Raw genomic sequence first — 26518 nt, 5'->3', positions numbered from 1 at the left:
AGTTTCGCCGCCACGATGCAACGCGCAGGTCACGAGTGACCCGCGCGTTGCATCATTGGACTTTTTTCATAATGCAACGTGCGGGACCCTTGTGACGTCACACGTGACGTCAATTGTGACGTCATTATAGGAAACGTCCCATAATGCAATGCGCGGGTCACGAATGCGACTGCACATTGCATTATAGGACGTTTCCCATGACTCAACGCGTAGTTACGCCGATGGCGACGTTGGCGTCGCCGGCCCGCGCGTTGCATCATGAGACGCTTCCCATAATGGAATGCGCGGGTCACAAATGAGACGGCGCGTTGCATTATGGGACGTTTCCCATAACCCAACGCGCGGTTACGCCAACGGCGATGTTGGCGTCGCCGTCGCCGATTGCGCGTTGCATCATGGGACGCTTCCCATAATGCAACGCGCGGGACCCTCGTGACGTCACACACGCCGTCATTATGGGACGTTTCCCATAATGCAACGCGCGGTTACGCCGACGGCGACTGCGACGGCGATGCCGCTCAAGCCGGAAACGGGCGCCTAAGAGCTGCTCTCTAAAAAATTAATAGATGTAAACCAAATTAAATTTTCATTCCACAGCCATGTTTGATCCCGTCTTTTATTAACAAAACTGAAATAAGCCTTTGTTAAGTGGTTTAAGGATGACGCGGCGTTAATACTAGGCCAAGGATAATATTAGGTCTCACCTTTTAGCATATTGAATACATACCCAACATAACGGTCATTTTAACCATCATATAGTTTCCATATCAGCGAAAAAGCCATGTCGGTTACATATCAAAACTTGCATGGCTCGAATGGCCTGTGAAAGCAGCGAAAAAACGATGTCGGCCAGTCACGGAAAACCCAGTGGCTGAACTGGCCGGTGATAACAGAAACAAAACGATGTCGGCCAGTCAGCGGAGACTCCACGGCTGGACTGGCCGCTGACTACAGCAAGAAAACGATGTCGGCCAGTCACCGGAAACTCCATGGCTAGACTGGCCAGTGACTACAGCAAGAAAACGATATCGGCCAGTCACCGGAAACTCCATGGCTAGACTGGCCGGTGACTACAGCAAGAAAACGATGTCGGCCAGTCACCGGAAACTCCATGGCTAGACTGGCCGGTGACTACAGCAAGAAAACGATTTCGGCCGGTATCGGGAACTTTCCGGCTGGTGCTGGCCAGTTTAGACAACGAGTCCCCGATATCGGCCGGCGTCGGTTTCTCACCGGCGTCCCTGGCCGGGATCCGCCGTACAGCTCCCGGTACTGGCCGACGTAATCCCAGTATCGGCCGACATGGTGTGCTACCTGGGAAAACCTGTTTCACGCGCTTTTTTTGTTTTTTTTTTAGTGAAGTGATATTTGAAGTGAGACATTATAACAAAGTTTGAAACCCTGGCACGCGTGGTTGTGCCAACAAACTCCTTTGGCGCTGAGGGGTAAAAGTGTTGGGAGGATGGTATGTCATTCTATACCCCAGAACGAAAAGCAGGATGATGAAAATATAATATCCAGTGCTATGCCCCACTACAACACCTACTTCGGCAGGTAGGGTGTATTGTTTATTATGATTCAAACAAAATAAACAAAAAAAATATATCACAAAAATAAAAATAGGGAAGCGATATTTGAAATACTCTCCCGTGCGGAGTAAACTCTACAATGAAAGCGACTACGTGTACTCTGTTGGTTACAATGTGTTCTGTGAGTTCTGGTCTTTTATTAGTTCTATGTCTATTCCTTTTTCAATTTTCTAAATCAGTAAACAAACATTTTATTCAAAATAGCTGGCAGAAAGAAGCGGTGGCTGACTTCCAGAGTCGCTTCGATTAAATACCTGCTTATTCCCCCTGTCGACGCGACACGTGTGCGATCCGCCACAATGGAGACCTCTTAATTCTAGTAATTCGTTGACACTTCAGCGTCCTAATAATGAGGTATAAACCTGCTACACGTTTCTACCTTTTCTGTGTGCAATCTTGCGGGCACATATGCACATAATGCATGATGCTCTTCTCATCGAGCGATTTTATATTTATAAACAATTCTCTGCTCAAATAGGATAGAACAAATGAATCAATCGCCTTAATTCGCCGGGCCATGTTCGACAATTTCAGAATTTATGAAAATGTCTACTTTCATTCCAGCAAAGGTCGCAATGCGACAAAACATTTTAGGAGGTGCTAAGCGTCAGTTGCTGTCGAGCAAATGGTCGTTAGCTAAAAGTCGCACTTTTTAATGAAGCGTCGGTATCGCTAAGTGCAATGTAACTGAAACAAGAGTGTGGCGCTTTGCCATAATATTGTGCGCGCGTGCACAGCTAAGACGACCACATGCAATTTACTTTGTTGAATTTCAAAACCTTTTTCTACAGCAGGCTCCAGAAATTCGAAAAATAAAATCAGAGAAGCTGTATACAGCCTTGACGCACGGCGCGAAAGCTCTAATGTGAAGCTGCCGGCTTGTTTTTGAATATTTTAAAGTTTTTTTCTTAACATAGAAATTACCTTCGAGGCGCTCATACGCATCTGAAAAATCACCCGCAAAAACCTCATGCGGTTTTTTTTTAAAGAAAAAGTGGACAGTTTTTGCTCGGCATAGATTCGAAAGAACACAGCGACCCCGTGCTTTGACGTAGCGCGTTGTCTGCGATCGCATATCTCCAGCTCCGTCAGTGGAGGGTGCCCGCGAGGTGGCGCCACCAAAGCATCATGTCACCAATACACCAACTCAAATCTCTGCGATGTCAGGACACTGCGGCGGTGGTGCTTTTGGTACTGCGCATCCTGAGATACATTTGAATCTTTTTTCTTTTTGTGTGTGCGCGCAGTGCCCCCACCTGGAGTGGGCAAGCCGGGACTTGTGTGTAAACAACGTTCTGGTTTATGTTGCAAACCTCGTGAAGAGTGCGATACCCGCTACCAACGTTACTAAGACACTCAGTTGGGAAACTCACCTTTCAAATATGGGTCGCTGGCGTCCACTGAGACCGAGCTAAATACGATAACAGCGCCACCCTTTAGCGAGTCACTGAATGTGCCCATTGTAGCCAAAATTACAGGCTCATGGTGCCAAAATAATGGCTCAATTAAAACTCGTAAATATATATATATATATTATTTTATTTGCTGTGGTTTATATAAGCTTTTAGAAAGCATGTTTCCGAGAAAAATATACAGAAAAACTCTTTTTCTAGAAACCTTCATTAGAGATTAGTACACAATGACAGGCGCGAGATGTTTTTTTTTTAATCTTTAGTTTACAAGGTTTTGAGGCACAATTATTATTGTTTTTATGCAACCCTGTCTCACCGGTGATTTCAGGTAGCGCGTCCCGACCTAGGCGCCTCCTAACTTCGGCAGTATTTCGCGGCGCGTCCGCTTGGGAGACGGGGTTGGGACCCCTGAAACCCTTTCCACCGTTTATGTTTCGGAGTCGAAATGGCCGAATAAAGCCAAAATAGAACTGTCACAGCAGACGCTATCGAAGCGTTCCTAACCATTGTCGTAACCAATACAGCCGTGCAGTTCCTCGAGTGGCCGCTGCCCTAGAAATGATGGGTTGCGATCGTCGTTAACTCGGTTTTTAGAGCAGGCTCTTTGGCATTTTCACAAGTGAGGTGTTCTAGTAACGATTCCCTTGGTTGTCTACTGGTCTTTATTGTAATAGGCTGGATCGCGCATTGGGAGCCCAATGGTGGAACCACCGGCGGCCATTGCTTGACACCAGGCAACACACGCAAGTCTACGGGAAAACACACAAAAAAAGGTATATCGAACCTTGTACGCTGTGCTCGAAGGCGAGCATTTTATGATGTGCTGCGATCGTTTTATTGGGTATCTGGAGATTGAATCAATATTTGCCAAGTGCTCGAACGCCGACTAAAAAAAAAAAAAAAAAATAAAGACGTTTACAAATCTCTATAATTATAGACTAGAGTGAAGCTCTTGAGGAAGAGGAGGGGGAGGATACAGAAGGGAGGGTACGCCCCACCTCCTCCTTCTGTCCTCCTTCTGTCCTCTTTCTCTCCTCCTGCCGCTGAATTTGTTTATGGGTGATGTGACACAAAGTCGTGACGTCATGTAATTTTTCCCGCAATATTTAGTGGGCAAACTAATTGGTGTTGAGGTCACGTGACGTCAATTTTCCCGCAAAATTTAGCCGGGAAAACTTCCCCACTAAACTAAGCGGTAACAGTTCTTGCTAAATTTATCGGAAATATTTCACACCAGTGGGAGAGGCGTTCTAAGCGCCACAGCATGACAAAAAAAAAAAAAAAAGATTGGCAGCGATCTTTAAAAAAAAATCTTTCTTTCCACATTTACTTACGCTGCTATACGCAATTTAAGTGGAGGTCACGGCCAGCTCTAAGCGCAGCCCAGAGATTTCTGGCCCCGCCCATTCCTACTGTATTCGCTTGAGTACCCGGTCGAACAGGTTAACAAACCTAGTGGCCCCCTTTCGCGACATCCGGTGCGCCTAGTCTGATGTCTGACACCGGCTGCTGGTCGTGCGAGCAAACGCGAGGCAGCGGGCTCATGCTATGCCAAAGAAGACGCGGCAAGTTTTTTATGTCTGGGATTTCTCCGAACAAATTAACTTGTATTAAAAATCCTCTGAACTGAAAGAACATTTTTTTTTGTGAAAAAAAATGAGTTCTAATTTGTGTTGATATCATGCCTAAATATCTGGACTTTGCATATATCCCGTTCAGTTAATACATACAATGTGAAGAAACTATTGCATACCACACACATTCAAGTTGGCACCTAATTACTTAATAACAGGTCCTATCTTACAGTAAAAGGCAAGCATTGAGAGATGCCATTTTCAGTCCACATAGGAGCTCGAAAACGAAGAGGCTTTATGGGATTTCATCATTTTTTTTAGTCTACTTTGAGTTCAGTGTTATCTACCATACGTTTCATGGCTGTTCTCATAGAAATAATAATTGAATTGCACGGGTTAAATTTTCCAAGCCCCGTGTTATGCGTTTTAACTGAGTCACAAAATCTCCAGTTTATGCTCAAACGGCCTTATTGAGAGTCAGAAAAAGCAGCGTGGGCATCGGGACCCGAAACTTTCAAAATCGTCATAAGTTCCATCCACCACATCTGTTCAACATATCCAAAAATTATAGAAGTACTTTTTTTTTTTATATATATGAGCCTCTCTGACCATGCATCGAAGCGCTCGACTCATAGGGGACGAAGCTTGCCGTTCGTCAACTAGGCGTCAAAAGAGTGGGACGCCGCCTCAAGGTCTTCGACGCCCTCCTGTAAACACGTTTTATTCACTTGATATGGAAGTTATCCTGACTTCCATGCATCCGTATACTCTTTACCTTACGTAGTAATACTGGCACATTAATTTTACTCTACTTCTGCCCACGAGCGCAGGACTGTATCGTCTGCTTCCGTAAAAAAAGTGCTTTTACGGAAGCTTTTTCCCTAAAAAAGTGTCACATATGTTTTTTTAATAAATTAATTGTTTTTATAAGAGTCCCTTAAAAAGCTTCTAAGACGAGATTTTTTTTTTTTTTTTTAGATTGTGGTTGGGACACGGGTATCGAAAATCAACTGTACGCGAAATAAATAAAATTAGAACAATATCGCTTGCGCGAGACTCGATTTAGTCGGCAGTCACCACCTTTCCACTTTTCTTTCTCTCTTGGCATTTCGGGCGCGTGGAGGAAAGGTGGACCGCGATGGTCGTTCGGAAATGACCCTTGACATCATAGACTTTGCGCGCAGAATTTCAAATAAATCTCTCGCCGTCAATGTTGCTCTAATTTTTTTTTCGCGTCATATTTATTTCTTGATACGCATGTCCAATCAGACTGTTTAAAACAAACATTTTATTTTGTTCTTTTCATAGGAGTGATAGCTTAAATCTGTTTGGAGGACATTGAACAGTCGTTTCGGGGAGCGAAAAAAACACACATATTTTATATAAATTTCCCCGTTAAATTGGTGTTTAGGTGACGTGATGTCAATTCAATCACTAAATTTAACGGGGAAACTGAATTGACGTTGAGATCACGTCACGTCAACTTACATTCAGAATGTAGAGGCGGAAATCGAATTTATGTATGGGTAGACGTCAACTCACGTGACACGGATTTCTTCGTTAAATTTAGCGGGGTGATGAATCGGTGCTTAATTCACGTGACGTCAATTTCCCCGCTGAATATAGCGCGGAAACTGATTTGGTGTAGGGGTCACGGTACCACGGGACGTCAGGTCACATGACGTCAAATTTGTCAGTAAGTTTAGCGGAGAACTGTACACACGGATGGATGTACGTACATTTTGGTAGAATAGGGAGTTTGGTGAAGGAGCATTTCCGACTTTTAATAGGGAGTTCCAAGAATACTTGGGCAAGAATAACCGCTTTCACTTACCGTTCACAATTTTGAGGAGTCCTAAAGCCTGCGATATCTTCCACATTAAAGAAAATGCCACCAAAGCGTAGAGAAGAGTTGTCCGAATTCCCATCTTAACGCCCTTTCGTTTCCTCGTGTGTGTGAGGGCTGAGGTACACTAATGTCTCCTTTTATCTGGAGAGTGACAATCTTTGTTTTTTTTCGAAGAAAGATTTACTTCTGCTTTCTTTTCAAGTCTCCGTCAGTTGCTCATAAACTGCCTGCTGAAACGGCGCCATGACATACCTCGAGTTATGAGTTATATTTGACAAGAACAGCAGGTGCAATTATCAGCTGGCATTATCATTAGTTCAGATAAATATCTCCTTTCAAAATGCCACGCTAGACATTCTCATCTCAAAAAAATAAAAAAACACCGAACGTGTGTGATTCGCTCTAATTATTCTCGCAGGAATGGCTAATCACGTTTTGTGCTGTTGCGTTGATTGCGAAACCCCAAGGGTGTTAGGCTGAACGAGACAGACGCATGATTAGAAGCCGTCGGCTCGTACGCTATCCGCTCTTGCTACGATTAGAGCGGCGCCCCTTCAACCCTCACGTGCACGATTCTGTCAGCTGCTAAGCTTACGGGGGCAGCTGTGTGATTAATAAACAAGAGAAACACACCTTTCCGAAACGCGTGTTCATACTTAATTCGGAGCTCTCGGTGTAACGTTTTAGTAGCTATTGGTTGTATATTTCAAATGGTATTTGTCTTCGATTTCTTGTGTGTTTATATGCTAGCACTATTGGAAATATATATATATAAATGGGGCACAGGAAGTGTTGCAGGAAGGTGGTTCCTGTGTACTTTTTTATGGGAAGTGTTACAGGTGTTACAGCATGGGAAGTGTCACATGTAGGTGGTTCCTCTATATTATTTTTGTATGGGAAGTGTCACAGAAGGCTATTCCTGTTTATTCCAATATTGATTCCTTCTATGGGAAACCAGTTCCTGTACGGGAAGTATTAGAGCAAGGCATCGCCTATTTATTCCTATATAGGTTTTCTGTATGGAAACCAGTTCCTGTATGGTGTGGCAGGAATCAAATCAACTCTCGTATACACTCAAACAGGAAGTCGAAAAAATTTGGTACAGAAAGCCACAACCCCTATGGCCTTATAGGGGATGTCAAAGTGCGATAGGGCTATTACAGGAAGTAAGAATTTACATTTTAAAATATGTCTGATGCACCGTTTCAGTGTTAGTGCACTATCTAGCAAACATTCCGATAAAAATTTGTATTGAACCTATAGAGATTTCTATCGGTGCGGTAGGAATTTCTACCTATCCCATAGGAATCTATATCGGTCCCATAGGAATTTCTATTGGTCCCATATGAATGCGTTTCGGTACCATAGGAATGCTTGTCGGGCCTATACGCATTTCTATCAATCCAATAGGAATTTCTATCGATCCAATAAGATTTTTTATTTGTCCCATAGGAGGTCAGACTGGTCCCGAAGGGATCGCACAATTAGAAATATTTATCAGTCATACAAAACATTTTGTTGGCCACTTAGGAATTTCTCTGACTAGTGGACCCTCGAATGGTTCAATGGGGATGTCAAGGCCAATTGTGCATGTCTACTTGAGCTACACTCTAAAACATTTTGTGCGTCTACTTTCACGCACACCAACACTCTGAGAGCCAATCATCGCAACTTACGGACGCAGCTCAGCGAATGACAATGCCGAAATATATGTTTAGACCAAAAAACGCAGTCTGAGTTGTGACAATAAGCAACGCAAAACGTCACGCTTGCATTGCTTAATGTCACAACTCAGACTGCGTTTTTTTGTCTAAACATATGTTTCGGCTTTGTCATTCGCTGAGCTGCCTCCGTAAGCTGTGGTGATTGGCTCTCCGAGTGTTGCGCGGGAAAGCAGACGCACGGGCTTTTTTCAGAGTGTATGGGAACCAATTTGACATATGTCTGTCCGAACAATGGAAATGCCTTTTGGATGCAACAATTGAGAATCGCGAAAATGGGAACATGTTTCTGTACTTTTGGAAAGTTGTTTTCGGACAAAAATGACATATTCGTCAGACATCCAACTGAGGTAAAAATAGTCCGTGTCAGAAATACACCGGGCCATTTAATGCATCTATTATGTAACCTGGGCTGTTTGATGCAAATATTTATTCCACGTCTAAGTGATGTGTCCACACTAGAATTTCAGCATGTATAAAAGTATATCATTCAAGTTAATTATGTGGCAATACGTCCATGCAAGAGCATCCAGCCTCGGATGCGTACGTGCAGAGGAGGACCTTGACTGCACCTCGACCGAAAAGGGCTATACGCACGACGCGAAACGTTTTGGTTCTCGTATAAAACTAACTGTCAAAACGAGATTTCCGAGGTTGTAAAGTAGCATAGTGGTAACGCGCCTGCCTCGTACGCTGCAGACCAGGGTTCGACCCCCCTTGTGGGTTTACCTTTCTTTTTTTCTCAAACATTGTTTTGTTGAAACATTTGGCAATATTTACATTTCTTTTCTATGATTAACAATGAAAATAATGAATGTTTTTGACAAAACTTCGCTCAACTAAATGGTATGGTCCTCTTCTTCCGGAGGTGCATGGGGAACAGCGGAGCTTTGGTTGCCGGCTAAACGCCGCAAAGGATGAAGGGGGAGGGGGGGGGGGGGGGTTGGGCCACATGGCTACGACTGTATTTACTCGAGTGATATCCGGACTATTTATGAAATAGGCCTTACCGTCCACTTTCCCACAGAACTCATATACAGCCAATCATTGCGTTGCGCATAAATAACATAGCGAATAACCAGATCGAGAACACTATTCTTCATACATGTGGAATCTTCACAGATCGTATCTTCGCACGAAAACATTATCTCCGTCTCGTGAACAGCTGGAATCATGCTGTCGATCCCGATGATTGGCAGTCTGCGAGCTCCGCGGAAAAGCGAGTCCTTAGGTTTTCTCCATAAACAATGCGGCCATTACTCCGGTAAATACGGTAGTTTTGCAAATAGCAGCCGCATGCTGTCGCAGCGAAGCGACGTGAGTGCGGGGGGGGGGGGGGGGGGGAGGGGGGAGGTTAACGAGCTCCCAGTGATATACGCTTTGTCCAGCGTGAGCTCTCCACGTCGCGCGTATAGCCACTTCCGGTCAAGGTGCACAATGTCGTGCGTATAGCCTTATACCCGTGCCACGCGGGCAACTCGAATGCCAATCACAACGAATGACATTTGAGCGATCGGCCAATCAGCGCGTGACACTCCGAGCATGGGGTGTTCCACGCACGACAGATCGCAAGCCGATTCGTAAATCACACGTATGTCATTAAATGGCATTCGAGTTGCCCGTGTGGCACGGTTATTAGTCATTCTATTCCCATCTCTTGAGGCGTTCCACCGCAGCTTCCGAGAGGAGTTCCTGGCACCGAGGTACGAGTCCTGAGTCCAGCGTAAAATCGAGTGTCGCAAACAGAACACAGAAGAAGGCCTTGTGAAGTATGTTCGAGTCATGCAGGAGCTGCTCAACCGAGAAGTGCAAGCTGCTCTCCAGTCGCAGAGGGTTACTCGCATTGTTCGTCCAGTCACCCCTGTTACAAATTGTGTCTTCATGGGTCCAACTGCGACAGCATTGAAGACCTTGTGTAGGAAACCATCGCGGCTTGCGTGGACTACAGGCCTCCCACTCCCAGCTGCAGTAGCCTCCGAGACGTCCTGTGCGTGGGCACCCCCCCCTCCCCCCCCCCCCCCCTTGCGTCGACCAAGAACGAGGAACTCCGACTCGACACCTTCCTGAAAAAGTCTGTGCCAACCTCGCCTACTTGCCCCTGGCCCTGAACACCCTTGACTGTCGTCGGGAGATCCAATGCTTTTACAACAAGCTGGGTTGTCCTGAGTCTAAACTCCTAATCCAGGGAAGCCCCAGGCAGCTGGGATCGCCCCCCCTCCCCTCGGGGGCCCGCACCAGAGCAAACGTTTGCCGCAGGTGCTGCAGACCTTCTGGAGCGGCCGGCTGAAGTCCCCCAACGGCGAAGGCCGGCTGCCTAACCGTCTTTGAGATCATTTAACGGCCAACAAATGCCCCAGCTTGGGCCGAGAGGTGGCTGGCGATGAGGAAATGAACCAGTGGAGTTGAGAGGCAGCGGCCACTGTTGGAGAGACTGGGGTAACATGGGAAATAGAGCGGCAGAAGACCGTTGGCAGCCCAGTTCCTGCTACAACTAAGGACAGCGTGGCCATTCTTGCAGCCAATGCATGCACTGGTCGTGCCGGGGCCAGAGGAACCAGGGAAACCAACAGCGCCCGCGACGCTGAACTTGGATATCTCGCTGCTGCCGGCCCAAGCTAGCGGCAGCGAGTTCCAGCCTCGGGATGAGCGAGTCGCCAGTACTTCTCTCGTCTGTGTCGCATACGACCTACAGATCAATGCATCGAGCCTCACACGACACTTTTGTCTACTTGCTGTTCCCTTTGCTGCCCTTCTTGATAACAGAGCAGAAAGTTTGCTTCTTGGTGACTTTTTTGAGCTGTGCAAAACAAAAAAAGGACCACCTTGTTCCTAAAACACACTTCTGCAGTGCGCTGCAAGGCTCAGCATTCTATTCGACGAAGAGGCACGCTAGCATTTTCTTTATCTGCCAGGATTTAACGTGCCAATTGCCATTTGGTGGAGATTTTATTGCAGGCGAAAAACTTTTGCTCGACTTCGATGTTGGCGGCTATTGGCTGGATGGACATTCAGCTGAATGTGACCCCCTTCACCAGGCTAGAGGATTGCATTACCGGCGCAACTCTCCCGGCTCTCTGTACCACAAGGCTTGCTGCAGCCTTTCGTGCCGGTGTCTGAGACGCCCTGCAGGTGCGTCCAGCGTCCAGGAAAAAAAATAACAGCTAGAGTGCATCTTGCAGCCATTTCCACCAATGTACTACACGGAAGTTTCGGGAAAGACTGATGTGGTGCTGCATTTAATCGAGACTGGCGACGCTCGACCAATTGCGGTGCAAACCAAAACCCCTCATCGTCCATGTAAGAGCTCTCCTGAATGCACCACTACAGGAGTGGATCGACACCGGAGCTGTTTCCAACTCCCAGAGTCGTTGGGCTTGTCCCGTCGCAGCCTCAACGCTGTAACGGTGAGATTCATACCAGTTTCCCTTGATCGACTCGATCTTGTACGCAATCGACAACACAAAAATGTTCACAACGCTTGACTGCAGTCTAGGATAATCGAGATAGACCCAGAACAGGTTTCGACAATCGCTTTTACCTATCACAAATGAGTGTTCGAGCGTCTCAAATTTGCACGGTACCTTTCAACATCGAATGGACATTGGTGTCGATGATAATGATACAAAGAGCAAGTTTGTGATGGCGTACATGAATGACGTTATTTTTCCCAATCTTTCAAGAAATACCTCGAACATCTTAGGATTGTCCTCGAGCAAATGCAATCTGCCAACTTGACAGTTCACCCTGAACAGAAAATGATCCTTCTTGGATTTTGCTGTTGCTAACTCGAGTTCTTCACCCCAATCGGGACAAGATGTGCGCGATAACCGATTGCCCGCAGCCGCAAGATGTCAAGAGCCTGCAATGCTTTCTTGAATTGATTGGATTTTATTGCCAACTCGTCCGACACTGCGCCAAGATAGCTTACCCTTTTGGACAAAACGCCGAGACTGGGGGGGGGGGGGGGGGGGGGGGGGGTGGGAAGGACAACACAACAACAAAGTCTCAAAGTCTCTTTCGAGACTTCGTGTTGTGTTGTCCTTTCCCCCCCCCCCCCCCCCCCCCCCCCCCCGGTCTTGGAGTTTTGTCCAAAATGTTAAACCTTCACCAGCATGTTTGCGCCCTAACTTTTTGTTCGTTAATAGCTAACCCTTTGCATTTGCTTTTGTGCAATGGAGAAAATTGGCATTGGAGACGAAAGCAAGACGATGCTTTCTCTCGGCTCTCGAAGGCAATCACCGACTTCCGTTCGTTGGTTTCCGGGTCTCTTTAACCTGTTTGTTGTTCAGACTGATGCCACCGACTCTGGCCTTGGTGCAGTCCTGCTTCAGGAACACAACGGTGCTCTTCAGCCAGTTGCCTTCACCAGCCGCATGGCTACAGCGGCCAAGCACTACTATTACGCAATGGAAAAGGAGTCTCTCGCCATTATTTTTGTCCTAAAAAAATTTAACATATATTTCAATGGCATATACTTTCAGATCCAGACCAATCAAGCGTTTTCCTGGCCGACTAATTTGCGGAATCCAGTCGGACGTCTCGCACAATGAGCTCCGACATTACAGGCATACTACTAAGCCACTACTTACAAGAAGGGAGTTTTGTTGCGGCAGATGTGCTCTAGTGTGCTCCTTTGCAGATCCTTCCCACTCAGGATGAACATGCATTGGTGGGGATAACTGGCATTGTGGCCGACACATCAGTCAGAATGGGGACGTTGGTGATCAGAGTACTTCGCAACGCACTGTGGGAGGGGAAACTCCGTCTACAAGTGTGCGAGAAGCTTGCAGAACAAAGGGTAGGCCGCACCGAGAGCGACGGTAGGTACGACTCATACTTGCTGAAACAGAATGGTCTTCTTCTCAGCCTGTTCAAGCAGATGATGCCGCCGATGGCTCGCCTTTCGGGATTGTGAAACTTCGAACGCCGTTCATCAGTCAGTTCCATGATTCAGCCTCATCAGGTCACAGCAGCAGCAGTATTACTTGCAATGAGTTACGCCATGTCGAGATTTGATCAGGATTCAGGTAGGATATACTGAAGTATGCCCACACTTGTCCAAGATGCCAGAAGTCAAAACCACGCGAAAGTCACCTACCAGGGTCACCTACTGCCCTTTCCCAACTATGCTAATTCTCGTCAGTGTACAGAGTTCCTTTCGATAATCAGTGTGTTTGGACTTCACCAGATGATAACCACAGCAACCCGTAATGATGCTATATTAGATTTATTCTTCAGCACTAATCCAGAATGTGTAACGTCTATCAGTACTATGGAAAGTATAAGTGACCACGCCCTGATCCATATTCAAACTTCACAGAAGGTTAACCGCTCCGCGAATATTCCAAAGCAAATATTCGTGTTTTCGCGTGCTAATAACGATGGGATGACGGCAGCCATACTAAACTTCAAAAGATATTACATGTCATCTCATGACGAAAGAACCGCAAGTGAAAACTTGCTCCTTATTAAAAACATGTTTATAGAATTACTTCACACTTTTGTGCCAAAAACTGCTATTCCATCTGACCTTGCATCTCCTTGGTTTACCAACAGTCTAAAACGTATGTTAAACAAAAAGAAAAGACTATTCTTAAAAGCAAAAAGACAGGACGACTTCGCTGCTTGGTCATCATATCGCTTTCAATCAAAGTTGTGTAAATCCGAAATAAAAAAAGCAAAATTAACATTTTTTTCCGTCACCCTACCTAACATTCTTTCCACGGACCGCAAGAATTTTTGGAAAATAGTTAATCCAAAAGAAACTAAGAACAGCCCTTCGTTTCTAAACGACCAGGGGGAGGCTCCTAGTGATGACCAGACGGCCGATTCGTTAAATTCATTCTTTTCCCGTGTATTTACACGTGAAATATTTCCACTGCCATCTTACTCTCTATATCATGAGGAAATATGCATGCCCCCAATCTTATTCATCCCGGAAGGAATCCACAAAGCAATTCAAAACCTGTCTTCTAATAGCGCCCCTGGAAATGATGGTATCTCGGCCGAACTACTAAAAATGACACAGCACTCAGCATCAAAAATACTCAGCGCTCTTTTTCAACAAAGTTTAAATTCTACTGATGTACCAGCTGACTGGCGATTCGCCCAAGTTCAACCCATTTTCAAATCGGGCAACAAATCAAATCCATCAAATTACAGACCTATCTCACTCACCAGTGTGCCGTGTAAGCTTATGGAACACGTTATTTATTCTAATATTATCTCATACCTGGATCAACGCAACTTTTTTCCCCAACGATCACGGTTTTAGAACGCGCCACTCATGTACTAGTCAACTGTTTGAGTTTGTCACGGATCTTCATTTTAATAATCATTCCTCACTACAAACAGACGTTATATTTATAGACTTTGCCAAAGCATTCGATACGGTCCGCCACCAACGACTACTTCTAAAACTTTCTCTCCTCCAGATTAACCCAGTAGTAATAAAATGGATAGCTTCGTTCCTAACAAATAGACAACAGTCAGTTTCGGTGAATGGTTCTTCATCTAACTCAGTCCCAGTATCTTCAGGCGTCCCCCAAGGTAGCGTTCGCGGCCCCCTTCTTTTTCTCATTTATATCAACGATCTTCCCTCTTCGATTACCTCAACTATACGCCTATTCGCAGATGATTATGTTATTTATAGAAAAACCTTAGACCCGACAGACCATAACGTCCTCCAAAATGACCTTGATGCTATATCCTCCTGGTAGTCAGAATGACAGATGACGGTTAACCCCAACAAATGTAAACAAATGACCGTTACTACGAATTCAAGCAAATCATACAGCCAATATACATTACTCATGCAGCAACTCGAATGTGTTTCACTATACGAATACTTAGGAGTAAACATCTCTGAAACTCTCTCATGGAAACAACACATCGATAACTTAGTCACCAACTCATTTAAATCCCTAGGCTTCTTAAGGCGCACCCTACACTTGGCCCCCACTTCAACAAAACTGCTAGCACATAAAGCAATCATTCTCCCTAAACTAGAATATGCAAGTATCATATGGCATCCGCATCAAAATTATCTTTCTTTGAAATTAGAATCTGTCCAAAGCAAAGCAGCCCGGTTCATATCGAACGACTTTTTGCCTCAAACTAGTGTCTCAGCTTTAAAAACAAATTTGGGTTTCACTCCATTGTCTACCCGGCGCAATATTTACCGCATATGTTACTTTCATGACTTATACTACAGCAACTCGTACTTTAAAAACACCTGTTGTAATTCCGCACATTATATTTCTCCTCAAACCGATAATTCCTGTAAGGTGCAGCAATTACAGTCACACACTAATTCCTTCCTGTTTTCACCCTTAATATTATCGATTACTGAATGGAATAACTTGCCAGACGAGATGGTTACTAACACAAATCACGTTGAATTTAAAACAATGTGCGAGCGCCTGGGGCATGAATAGTACATGTACATGCTTGTTTGTTGTTTTCATAGGAGCTTTCCGTTTCTCCATATTGAAATTGTTGTTTTATATATAGTTACGTCCAGTTCAAAATTGCAGTTGTGTACGTACGATGTGATTTCCTTTTTGTAAACTGTGCTGGGCTGATTGCGATGATTTTGTTATACCTAAAATTGTGTTTGGAAAATTGTGTTACTATGTTGTTACAAATGCATGTACCACCTACCCCCCTCATGTAATGCGTCCTCAAAGACGCCCTTGAGGTAAATAAATAAAATGAAATGAAATCGTAAGCCACTCTCCTTGGCAGAGTGTTGGCTGCGACCCGTAATGGGATTGTTTCCTTATAATCCGTACAGTAATCAGTATCCTCCTGTCGTGACTGAACACTTCACGAAATTGGTTGAATTGTTTCCTTTACAGAAGCTTCTTTCGCGAAAAATCAGGAATCGCCTTCTCGCCGTCCTTACCACATTCGGCTTTCTTTCAGAGCTCATGGTGGATCATTCTTCCGGAGCAAGGTTGTCTCGACATCGGTGCTGTGCTTGGCATACAGTACAAGCTCACTTCTCCGCAGTGTTTATAGTCTGTTGTTCCGACTACCTGTTCGTTGGCAGATGCATCACATGCACAGCGAAAGGGAACATATAAGAAGCATAATATATTATTGGTTTCCCAAGGAAACGAACACAAAACGTGTACACTTGAGAGTATAGAGTATTGCTTCTTATATCTGATCAATGCGGTCATTGCTTCAGTTACTGTAATTATTTAAAGTGGTGTTTTTTTCTTACATTCAATCAGTGGATATTGTTTCAGGTGCTTCTGGATCGCTGCCTATTGGCAGTGTATGCTATGGTTGTGACTGCGACTGGGGCAAAGCAACAGGCGACCACTGCCCTCCTGCATGATGAAAAGAGTTAGGGACCGATCACCAGCGACACATTTTCCGGGTTCCTGTGCCCTGATCGCCGCGAATGAATAAAAGTGTTTTTCTTATACTGGGCATAAAACTATGTTTTTCTCACCACAAAAGTAAACAATGCATCGCCCAATGGTCGCTCTTCACACAAATGTATTGTTAGCCGTTCGAGCCAGGTGACAACTTACTATTGCCCACTTCAAAGTTGTGATCGATTTGCATAACTTCTCACTAAGAACACTCGGGGTTTTGTTGGCTGCCATCTTCGCGACGCTTCTGTGCAAATATTTCCGTACTCCGTTTCACCTTACAACTGACTGCAGCGGACGCTACGAGCTATTGGAGCCAATGGGCAATAAGTTAAACAGCAGTGCGCCTAGTGGTTCAAGTGCACCCTGGGAGAAGGAGACCGCCATTAAGTAGCTTCGGTTTCGCCGGGTTGTGAATCTCTTGTCTGCTATCGTCTCCACATTGCCATTGCTCACGTCGTCATTTTTGAAACCCTTGGTTCGGTCAGAGGGTGACTCGTTTGGACCGAAACCAACTAAGGTCCCGTGGTACTCCCGGGGCTTTTATACACCAGAAGCACCTGCGGTGTCGCCCCCTACCGGACCACGGGAATGTGTGCGGCCGTTATCCGGGCGGGGGCGTCCGCCGGGTTCAGCTGGGTCGGTACTTAACGGTACCATAAACTCTTTTTTATTGATAGCAAGGTTATTACAAGAGAGTACACTGGTGGGAATGCTCGTCCATGGCCAAACTTGAGCGCATTCACCAAAGCCTCATTGTCATTCGCGATGACTGTGTCTGGGGGTACCAAGAGTGCAGCCAAGCACACTGCAGTTAGTTCACGTATATAGATCCCGGTTTGTCTTGGAGTGATGAGGGCGATGTTCCCTTGGCGGAGGCAGACTCCGATACTGCTGTTGCTGGCATCTGCTGATGCATTCTCTGTGGGTCCAGGAATCTTCCAGGGTAGAGCGTGCGGGAGCTCCTGCCAAATGTGGTGGAAGAGAAAGATCCACTTAGGATCAACCGGGTTTCCCGTTGCTGCGGCGTGAAACATCGGTTTAAGAGCATGATAATGCCCTCAATAAAGTGAGAAATAAAAAGCCCAGTGGCCTGCGATGCGCTGATAAGTTCTCTGGGACTGGGTAGTCGCAAGCACTTGAAGTGTTTTTTCGAGGTGTTTTAGTCGTGAAGAAGTGTGGGCAATGGTCTCCTCGGCACCATTGAGGTAAAACCCCAGGAATTTAATTTCAAGGCAAGGTTCAAGGATCGTATCCTTGGGGTTGATACGTACTTCATTGTCTGTAAGGATGCGGGCGAAGTTTGCGGTGATTTCTCGTAAGTACACGGGGTCAGGATGTGCCATAAGGAAATTGTTTAAGTGACTCCACGACCATAGTCCGTGGTCGCGGAGGTAGCGAGTTAACGCGTTTGCAAACATCTGCATCATAAAAGGTGCCGGACGAATTCCGAATGGTAGCACTGTGAACCTATAATAGGTCCCGTCGAGTTTGAAGGTTGTGAGTCTTCTAGCCGAAGCTGATAGTCCAAAATGGTAGTACGCTTCAGCAAGGTCCAGTTTAGTAAGAAAAGGGTTGGTGGGGAAGGGGTTAGCCTGCAATGCTACGGGAAGAGGAGGGAGTTGAAAGCGAGGTGCCTGCAAGTGCGGGGTGAGAGCGGAGCAGTTGAGGACAAATCTGCTTTCTGTCTCATTTTTCGGTACAACCTGAATAGGATTCAGAAAAGGTCCTCGCGTTGTTTCCTGAATTACTTCAGAGGCTAACATTGAAGTCACGGCTTCACGCAGAACTGGTGACTGGTCTTGTCTCGGGGGGGTATTATTTACCACAGACATTTTGGCACACTTGATGTTAAGGTTAGCGGGTGCGCAGGAGGGTAGTATCCTATAATGTCTCCCAGGCGGTCCCAGTTATCCGATGGTGGTGGAAGACTTTGACGAACCGGTTGGTACGGTGGACCAGCGGGTCTAGAGGCCGCTCGTCACGAGTCGTCATCATCTTCTGGTTGAGTGGCTGAGTCGTCGGAGTCGGGCCCCTGCGGACCCCACTAACCTTAACATGAAGTGTGCCAAAAACTCTGTGGTAAATAATACCCCCCCCCCGAGACAAGACCAGTTACCAGTTTTGCGTGAAGCCGTGACTTCAATGTTAGCCTCTGGAGTAACCGAGGAAACAACGCGAGGACCTTTTCTGAATCCTGTTCAGGTTGTACCGAAACATGAGACAGAAAGAAGATTTGTCCTCAACTGCTCCGCTCTCACACCGCACTTACAGGAACCTCGCTTTCAACTCCCTCCCCTTCCCGTAGCATTGCAGGCTAACCCCCTTCCCCACCAACCCTTTTTTACTAAACTGGACCTTGCTGAAGCGTACTACCATTTTGGACTATCCGCTTCGGCTAGAAGACTCACAACCTTCAGACTCGACGGGACCTATTATAGGTTCACAGTGCTACCATTCGGAATTCGTCCGGCACCTTTTGTGATGCAGATGTTTGCAAACGCGTTAACTCGCTACCTCCGCGACCACGGATTATGGTCCTGGAGTCACTTAAACAATTTCCTTATGGCACATTCTGACCCCGTGTACTTACGAGAAATCACCGCAAACTTCGCCCGCATCCTCACAGACAATGAAGTCCGTATCAACCCCAAGGATACGATCCTTGAACCTTGCCGTGAAATTAAATTCCTGGGGTTTTACCTCAATGGTGCCGAGGAGACCATTGCCCACACTTCTTCACGCCTAAAAGACCTCGAAAAAACACTTGAAGTGCTTGCGACTACCCAGTCCCAGATAACTTATCAACGCATCGCAGGCCACTGGGCTTTTTATTTCTCACTTTATTGAGGACATTATCATGCTCTTAAACCGGTTTCATGCCGCAGCAACGGGAAACCCGGTTGATCCTAAGTGGATCTTTCTCTTCCGCCACATTTGGCAGGAGCTCCCGCATACTCTACCCTGGAAGATTCCTGAACCCACAGAGAACGCATGAGCAGATGCCAGCAACAGCGGTATCGGAGTCTGCCTCCGCCAAGGGAACATCGCCCTCATCACTCCAAGACCCACCGGGATCTATGTGCGTGAACTAACTGCAGTGTGCTTGGCTGCACTCTTAGTGCCCCCAGACACAGTCATCGCGAATGACAATGAGGCTTTGGTGAATGCGCTCAAGTTTGGCCATGGACGAGCATTCTCACCAGTGTACTCTTTTGTAATAACCTTGCTATCAATAAAAAAGAGGTTATGGTACCGTTGGATACCGACCCAGCTGAACCCGGAGGACGCCCCCTCCCGGATTACGGCCGCACACATTCCCGTGGTCCGGTAGGGGGCGACACCGCAGGTGCTTCCGGGGTATAAAAGCACGGGGAGTACCACGGAACCTCAGTTGGTTTCGGTCCAAACGAGTCACCCTCTGACCGAACCAAGGGTTTCAACGTGAACGTTGAAACCCTTGGTTCAGTCACACTTGTGAACGATGCACTAAGTGCCCTTCTCGTCGCTACAAATCTGACACAGCGAATAATGAAACAATAATTTTGCTAGCACGGATTTTGAGCCAGAATGTTCCGACGGCAAACTGAAGTTGAACGTAGAGCGACGTACGCCGAATGCCGTGCCAGCTCGCGGCGTGCATTTGTTTGCCACCCCGAAAACATCCACTGAGACTAGCACTCATTATATAACGCCCTTGCTTTGCCAATCGCTATTTGCAATTGGTTTAACACAATACATGACGAAGCTCGCTGCACGCGAACGCTCAGGCGCTAACTTGTGTCCTTTGCTACGTTGCTGTGTGAAAATTGGCCGCGGGAAAAGGGTGTTGTAGAAACAGTACTGGTCCCAGTGGCTGTTCTCATGGTTGCAAACAAATGCACGCGGTGAGCTGGCATGGCATTTGTCGATTTGCATTGACTTGACTTCACCGTTATGGCGTTTTTGCTCGTCCCCGTGTCAGAAAAAATCCTAATTGTTTTGTTATTCGCTGCAACCGATATGTAGCAACGAGAAGAAAAGGGTACTTACTGCATATTGCGCAAGTGTGGAGCATCCACCACACAACATGAGCAATGGTGGTGCGGAGACAATAGCACGACATATCCACAACCGAGTAAAACCAAAACTACCCGTTGACAGTCTCCTGCTCCCAGAGTGCACCTGAACCATTAGGGACACTGCTATTTTGCATATTGCCCATTCATATCTGTTCGAGTTTCCCATGACCTGCAAGAGGAAGTACATTTTTTTAAGATAGTTTGTTTTGGGTGACTCGGTGAATGTTGTGAATTGCAGATTATCTTGAAACGGCGAGACTAGATACTAGTGAGGAGCCAAACTTTTTGGCGTATCGAAAATTCGGTGCCAAATCTTAGGATTTAACAAAGCCAAATTTTTGCCGGTCTTTTTTAAACATTCGGTAACAATATTTGGTTGCCAAGCCTAAAAGTTGATATTTTGTATTTCAGGCAAAAAAGGTTTAGGTTTCTTTTTTTTTAATGCATATTGACAAGGTTCTTACTAAATAAGGTAATATTGTGCAAGATAATTGTATAGGTGTCGTTTTCGCAAGTTTACTGGCAATTTTACTGTGACTTTTTGCAGAAGTGTGACACCGAGGTTGGGTAGTAGCGATCACAGCACTATATAGAGCAGAACAACGCAATCCTTTAAATCCGCGGGTTTTACCGACCACATGGCCGACACAGCAGCTTGGCGCGAGTCACTTGGTACTCGAGGTTCCAGGAGGCGCCCGATTTATGGGAGAACACATGGAGATCGACGCAGCAAACACCGAGTACACACTTTTCGAAACTAGTCTGTCGCGAAGTTCGTAAAGCACTAAACACTTTTTCAAAGTTTTCATAATTATGAATGTCTGTAAAAATTTTGAGAAGGCAATTTCCAAGGCAATGGCTTTTGAAGCAGACAATTTTTTTACGCAGCGGAGATACTTTTTTTGGGGAGTTGGCAGGAGCGGGTCACGTAAACGGTGCAACAATTTTTGTGCGCACTTTCTAAACAGCGTGAGAGACCGTCAATGCATGTAGCAGCTTCTGAACGATCGTCCTCCACTGCGCCATGTTGTCTGCTGCAGAATGCTCCTCTGGCAATTTTTTTTTTAAATTACCTTTTTACGTGGCTTGCAGCTTATTGCATATTTGAAGAGAACCCCATTCACAAAAGCTGTCAAACACACAGTTACCATGTCGTATACTCCACACCTTGCTGTAACCGCTGGTAGTACTACACTGCCCGATGGTAATAGCACGGCGTCCATTTGCAATCCATGGCTCCGTCGCATCTCGCGCGTGCGCAGACATTTGCCAAATTTTAACGAATTTTCGCCAAACTTTTTTTAACAGTTTGGCATATCTGAATCTGAAGTTCGGCAAATTCGGTCCATCACTACTAGATACAGACAGAGAAAGACTGGCCAAAACACGAGTTCCGACCAGATTATGTTGCATGTAAATCCTAGTCAAGGGCTTTGTTCGCAAAGACACATTGGCTGGGAAGGCTCGTACACTACGCTGTTTAGGAACAAGGCTTTCTCTTGCTCCTACAATGCACATACAAATTACCCAGTAAATGAATAACTGACATTCCTTTCAGTGGTTAAAATCAAACCTTTTTGCCAAGGCACAAAGGAGAATGGCGGGGTCATAGGCAAATTCTGAGTGTGCATGTCTTGGCATCTGTAACAGTTACTCTTGCATATGCCGTGCGTCAATGCACTCCCAGCATGCTCCTTGGTGCTTGGCAAAAGTTCTACTGTCCGAACAAACCTGTGCATAATCATTCGGCTTTGGCTAAAACTATTTTCATTTTTTTCCTCAAAGGTTAGGAAGGCATAATAGGTTGTATCTTTGTGACCAGTGAATAATTGAGAAGAGCCAATGTTGCAGATGGGAAAGGAAACCGTAGTGTAGACTGGAAAACATGTTTAGCTTTGTAAGTCTGAATAGTTTTGAATTTGTGTTAAATGTTTGTGCTGTCATGCACAGTTGCCCATGTTTGGTTTATACAGTTCCAGTCTACCTCCTCGATGAAAGCCCCATTTATTAAAGACCAACAGGAGAGCTGCCTTGCCAAGGTGTAGCCTCTTCAGGATGTCTGTGGCAGCACATGAAAAGAAAAGTTAATGCAGTATTACGTGTGAGGGACATAAAAAAAAAGTGCAAACAGCATGTATTTCAATACTCGTCTGTGGCGCATCGGAAAAAAAGGATGGGAACACAAGCAATGGATAGCATAAAAAGCATGAGGAATGCATGATGACGAAGCAAGCAGGCACTGTCACCGGGCAAAATTAAAGGGGGCGTAAGCACATGGACGCATGCGAAGGGAGGGTAAGCAAATGCACAAGGCGTGCAAAGACCAGACAAACTTGTAAGTTCTAGGCGCACATATTTCTTACCTCTCGAAACCTTTGGCAGAGTGGGATGGAGAGTATGTCGCAACAGAGTCTGGCATGCTGCTGGGAGCAGGAAATATGCAGTTGTATGGCACCTCGCTGCTGCAGTAGGGGACGGTGGAGTCTGAAATATACAACGGTACTAACTCCTCCACGACCAGGGAGATTCATCTCGACAGTGGAGTCCCTCAGGATCCTCTCTGCCTTGCAGAATGCAGCAGTCCAGCTGCTGAGATTAGGACCTGCAAATAGCACTTTTATACTAGAACGTTTTCCACAATGCCTGAATGATGCAATTTGTGCGATCGATAGTTTCTAATACTTAGAATGGAGAGGTGGTGGGAATTCATTGTAGGAAACAGCAAAAACAGACGAGGACGTAGAAGAATCACACGGGAGGAGCGCTGCGCTCGTCCCGTGTGGCTCGCGCACTAGTCGTTCAGTGCGCGAGCCACTCGTGGAACCGGCACGACAAGCACAGGCACATCACAGGGCGTCTCATTTGGATGACTGGTTTCCACATTCGCTCGTTTCGCCGTGCTTTGGCTGCGTATACACGCTCCAAGCTCGCGAACGAACCGTGTTCTCAGTTATGAAGCTCGAACCGGCAGGCCGGGAGAAAAAAAATTTCTGCCGGTGGCTTGCGAGATGTGCCAGCTGTTTGAGAAAACAGAGCCGTGCATCCTGGTCCAAGTAAATAAACTGCACCGCAGAACACGGCGACAATAAGTGTGCAGACGAACTGGTGGATGCTGATCATGTTCAAAATTACCCGAGTCTGTGCTAAAAGAGAAAAGCCTCGGTCCTAGAAGAAAAAAAAACAAAGATTATGACGTTACTAGGTATACGCCTCGCAAGTGGGCTGATTTTCGTCTTCTGCGCACGAGAAAAAAAGCAGCGGTGACGTCAGAACGCCGAGCCCTAATTGGCTGGTCGCAACCCCCTATCTGAGCGTCGTCTGCTCCTTTGCGACGTCGTCTGCGTCTGTCTTACCTTTCGTGCGACTTCGCCCTTCAGAGAGGGCAGACGAAATAACTCGAGCGGTACGTTGTCTTTGTCTAAAAACTAGCAGACGCGCATCAAGGAGGGAAGTCAAAGGACTCACTGGCGAGGTGTCCCAAGGCGCCGAGGTTTGTTTGGTAAGAACCGAGAGTGCGTGTTAGTGTCCGCAAGTCCCCCCCCCCCAAATACTTTTTCCCTCCTTTCGCATGCGGCGAGACCCCTCAATCTTTAAAGGCGTCGGCGGGTTAGCGCAGTTAACGTCGTCTGCTTTACGTCTGCTAGTCCAAGCGATGGCTGCTTTACCTTTTCTGCGTCTGTCGGAGATTCACCGCTTTTTCACCGGCGAGAGTTCCCCGTTGCCTCGGGAAACAAGGAGATAACAAGAGGAAGAAATTGACCGCTTAATTTAAAACTGAGGTCAGCGATCAAAGTATAATACGGGAAGGGTTCACAAGGGTCGCGCGGGCGTATTCCATTCAGCACACCAGCCGATCGTGGGCAGGCGGTCGCCGAGTCACGGAGTGAGTGCTAGGCCTAACTGCCGTGCTCGCTTGGTCGCGTTCGGTGGAATCGTGGCCGATGGAGCTTCTCCCGGGTGTTCGTGGATCCAGCGTTCTTGTTAGTCGTGGTCTGTTTCAAGTACTTTTTACTTTTTTCTTGCTGCTTGAAGTCGGAACGCGTGAGAAGCGCACGTAGAAAAATAAACGTCCGTGGGTCGTCGCGACCGCGACGCTGTCGGCCATGCTGATTTGACCGTAAGAAGTGCGTAAGAGAGCTTCGGAGCTGTCGTAGGATTTCGTCGTAACCTGCGCAAAACTTACGAAAATTTCGTTTCGTGATTACGAATTTGTTCTTCAATTTGGTCTTACGCACATTTTTGGCGTAAGATCGTTTCGTGAATCTGTCCTCTGCACTTCCGAAAGTCGCAGGAAAGGCAAGACAGACGCAGACGACGTTGCGAGCAGACGACGTTGCAAAAGAGCAGACGACGCTCAGATAGGGGGGCGCGATCGGCCAATGAGGGCTCGGCGTTCTGACTTCACCGCTACCCCCTACGCAAGAAGCAGACGAGCTTGCCCTCCGCATAGGTGGACATCGGCTCCATTCCGGTATGGTCAGCCTTGCCTTTTGTGACCCTGTACGCGTCGATAATCTTCCCCCACTGAGTACGGTATCCTTTCGAGTCAGACAACGTCATCCTCGCAAACTTTCGCGTTCTGCCGCCATCACTAGCGTCTCGGCGATATTCAGCTTTCTATGGTGCGTAGTGTTTTCCGCGGATCGAAAAACACGGTTTTCTCTTCTACAAAACACCCTCAGTTTCGAACACGTATGTCACGCAGACTGCTGCACAATGCGACGTTTATGAAACTCACAAAAAATCACCAAAACACTTACCAGGACTTTTTCGCGGGTTCCTCGCTCGGTCCCGTCGGCGACGGGAAGCAGAAGCGTCGGTACAGCAGACTGATGGCGTCCACAACTACGGTCACCGCTGGCGAATGCCTCGAAGTTGTCCGCACAGAAACGAGGAATGTGGAGGAAGTCCTCGGTGGTCGTTATCTTGCCTGGTGCAACATAACCATTCGCGTCTTCGCGAATTTTGCATCGAGAACGGGATGAAGTGGGAGCCTCGGGAAGAAAACCGGTAGACGACGAAGTTGAACCTGACGGAGCGACGCAGCCGCGTCGCCGCGCGGGCACATCACTCCCGCGTAACAAGGCAAGGAGAAAACATAGTTCGCTTGTTCCCAATCAATAATAGCTGTATTATGTCACCTACATCCTAAGATTTGATCTGGTTGTCAAAATATAATGTGCATGTGTCTGAAAAGAACAATATTAGTAACTTTTGGAATCTCCTCAAAATTTACAATTTTTATTGGTTGAAGTTTATGGCGGTGGTGGGGACACAGGATTTAATTCCCGAGAGGAAATAGTGCCTGCGTATTTCTATTGCCTCGAGTTTATTTCGACGTCTTGACGTCTAGAACTGGTCATTTTCATTTACTGGAGCCCAACAGACAAAGTACTTTCAAAAACAAACTTCTCCAAAAAGCACTTGAGTGCCCCTTTAAAACACCAAGCACTCATATTCTCTGATTAAAGAATGTTGGATAGACCTTGAAGCAAGCTGCCTCGAGGTGTATGCCTCGAAGTAGCTTACTATGAGTTCTACCCGCTATTCTCTATTCAGAGCCAATCAGAGCTCGGCGTTTTGACGTCATCACAATCCCCGCCCCCCCTCACTCCAAAAGACGCAGACGAACTTGCGCTTCGCATTAGTTCTCGCAGACGCTCTTGCGGTGGCCAAAATTGGACCCCCCGCATAGTAAGGGGCGCAGTCCGCGGATGACTCTGTTCGCGCGTCTTGCTACCTGTTTCCGTTTTTTGACGGTTTTATTTTGTGAATTGACGCTAAAGTCTCGTTACCTGCTAAGCGATGACAAAATGCCCGGCACGCTTTATTTCCTGCGCTTCTGAACGTCCCTGACTGGACTTACCTGGGACTGCTTCATTACCACGTTTGAAAACACAGTCAAATTCGGCCTATATATTGGAT

The 26518-nt window shown here is 46.5% G+C and overlaps 1 pseudogene; it reads right to left on the bottom strand.

The window, feature by feature from the left end:
* Positions 1 to 26474, bottom strand: part of LOC120840043 — an 89269-nt pseudogene extending 62795 nt beyond the window's left edge.
* Positions 26475 to 26518: the final 44 nt, after the last annotated feature.

This window comes from Ixodes scapularis, unplaced genomic scaffold (assembly GCF_016920785.2).
Source record: "Ixodes scapularis isolate PalLabHiFi unplaced genomic scaffold, ASM1692078v2 PGA_scaffold6__148_contigs__length_123643588, whole genome shotgun sequence".
In the NCBI taxonomy this organism is placed as follows: domain Eukaryota; kingdom Metazoa; phylum Arthropoda; class Arachnida; order Ixodida; family Ixodidae; genus Ixodes; species Ixodes scapularis.
Note: the sequence above shows the minus strand (reverse complement) of the source record. Positions and strands in the feature narration are given on the sequence as shown.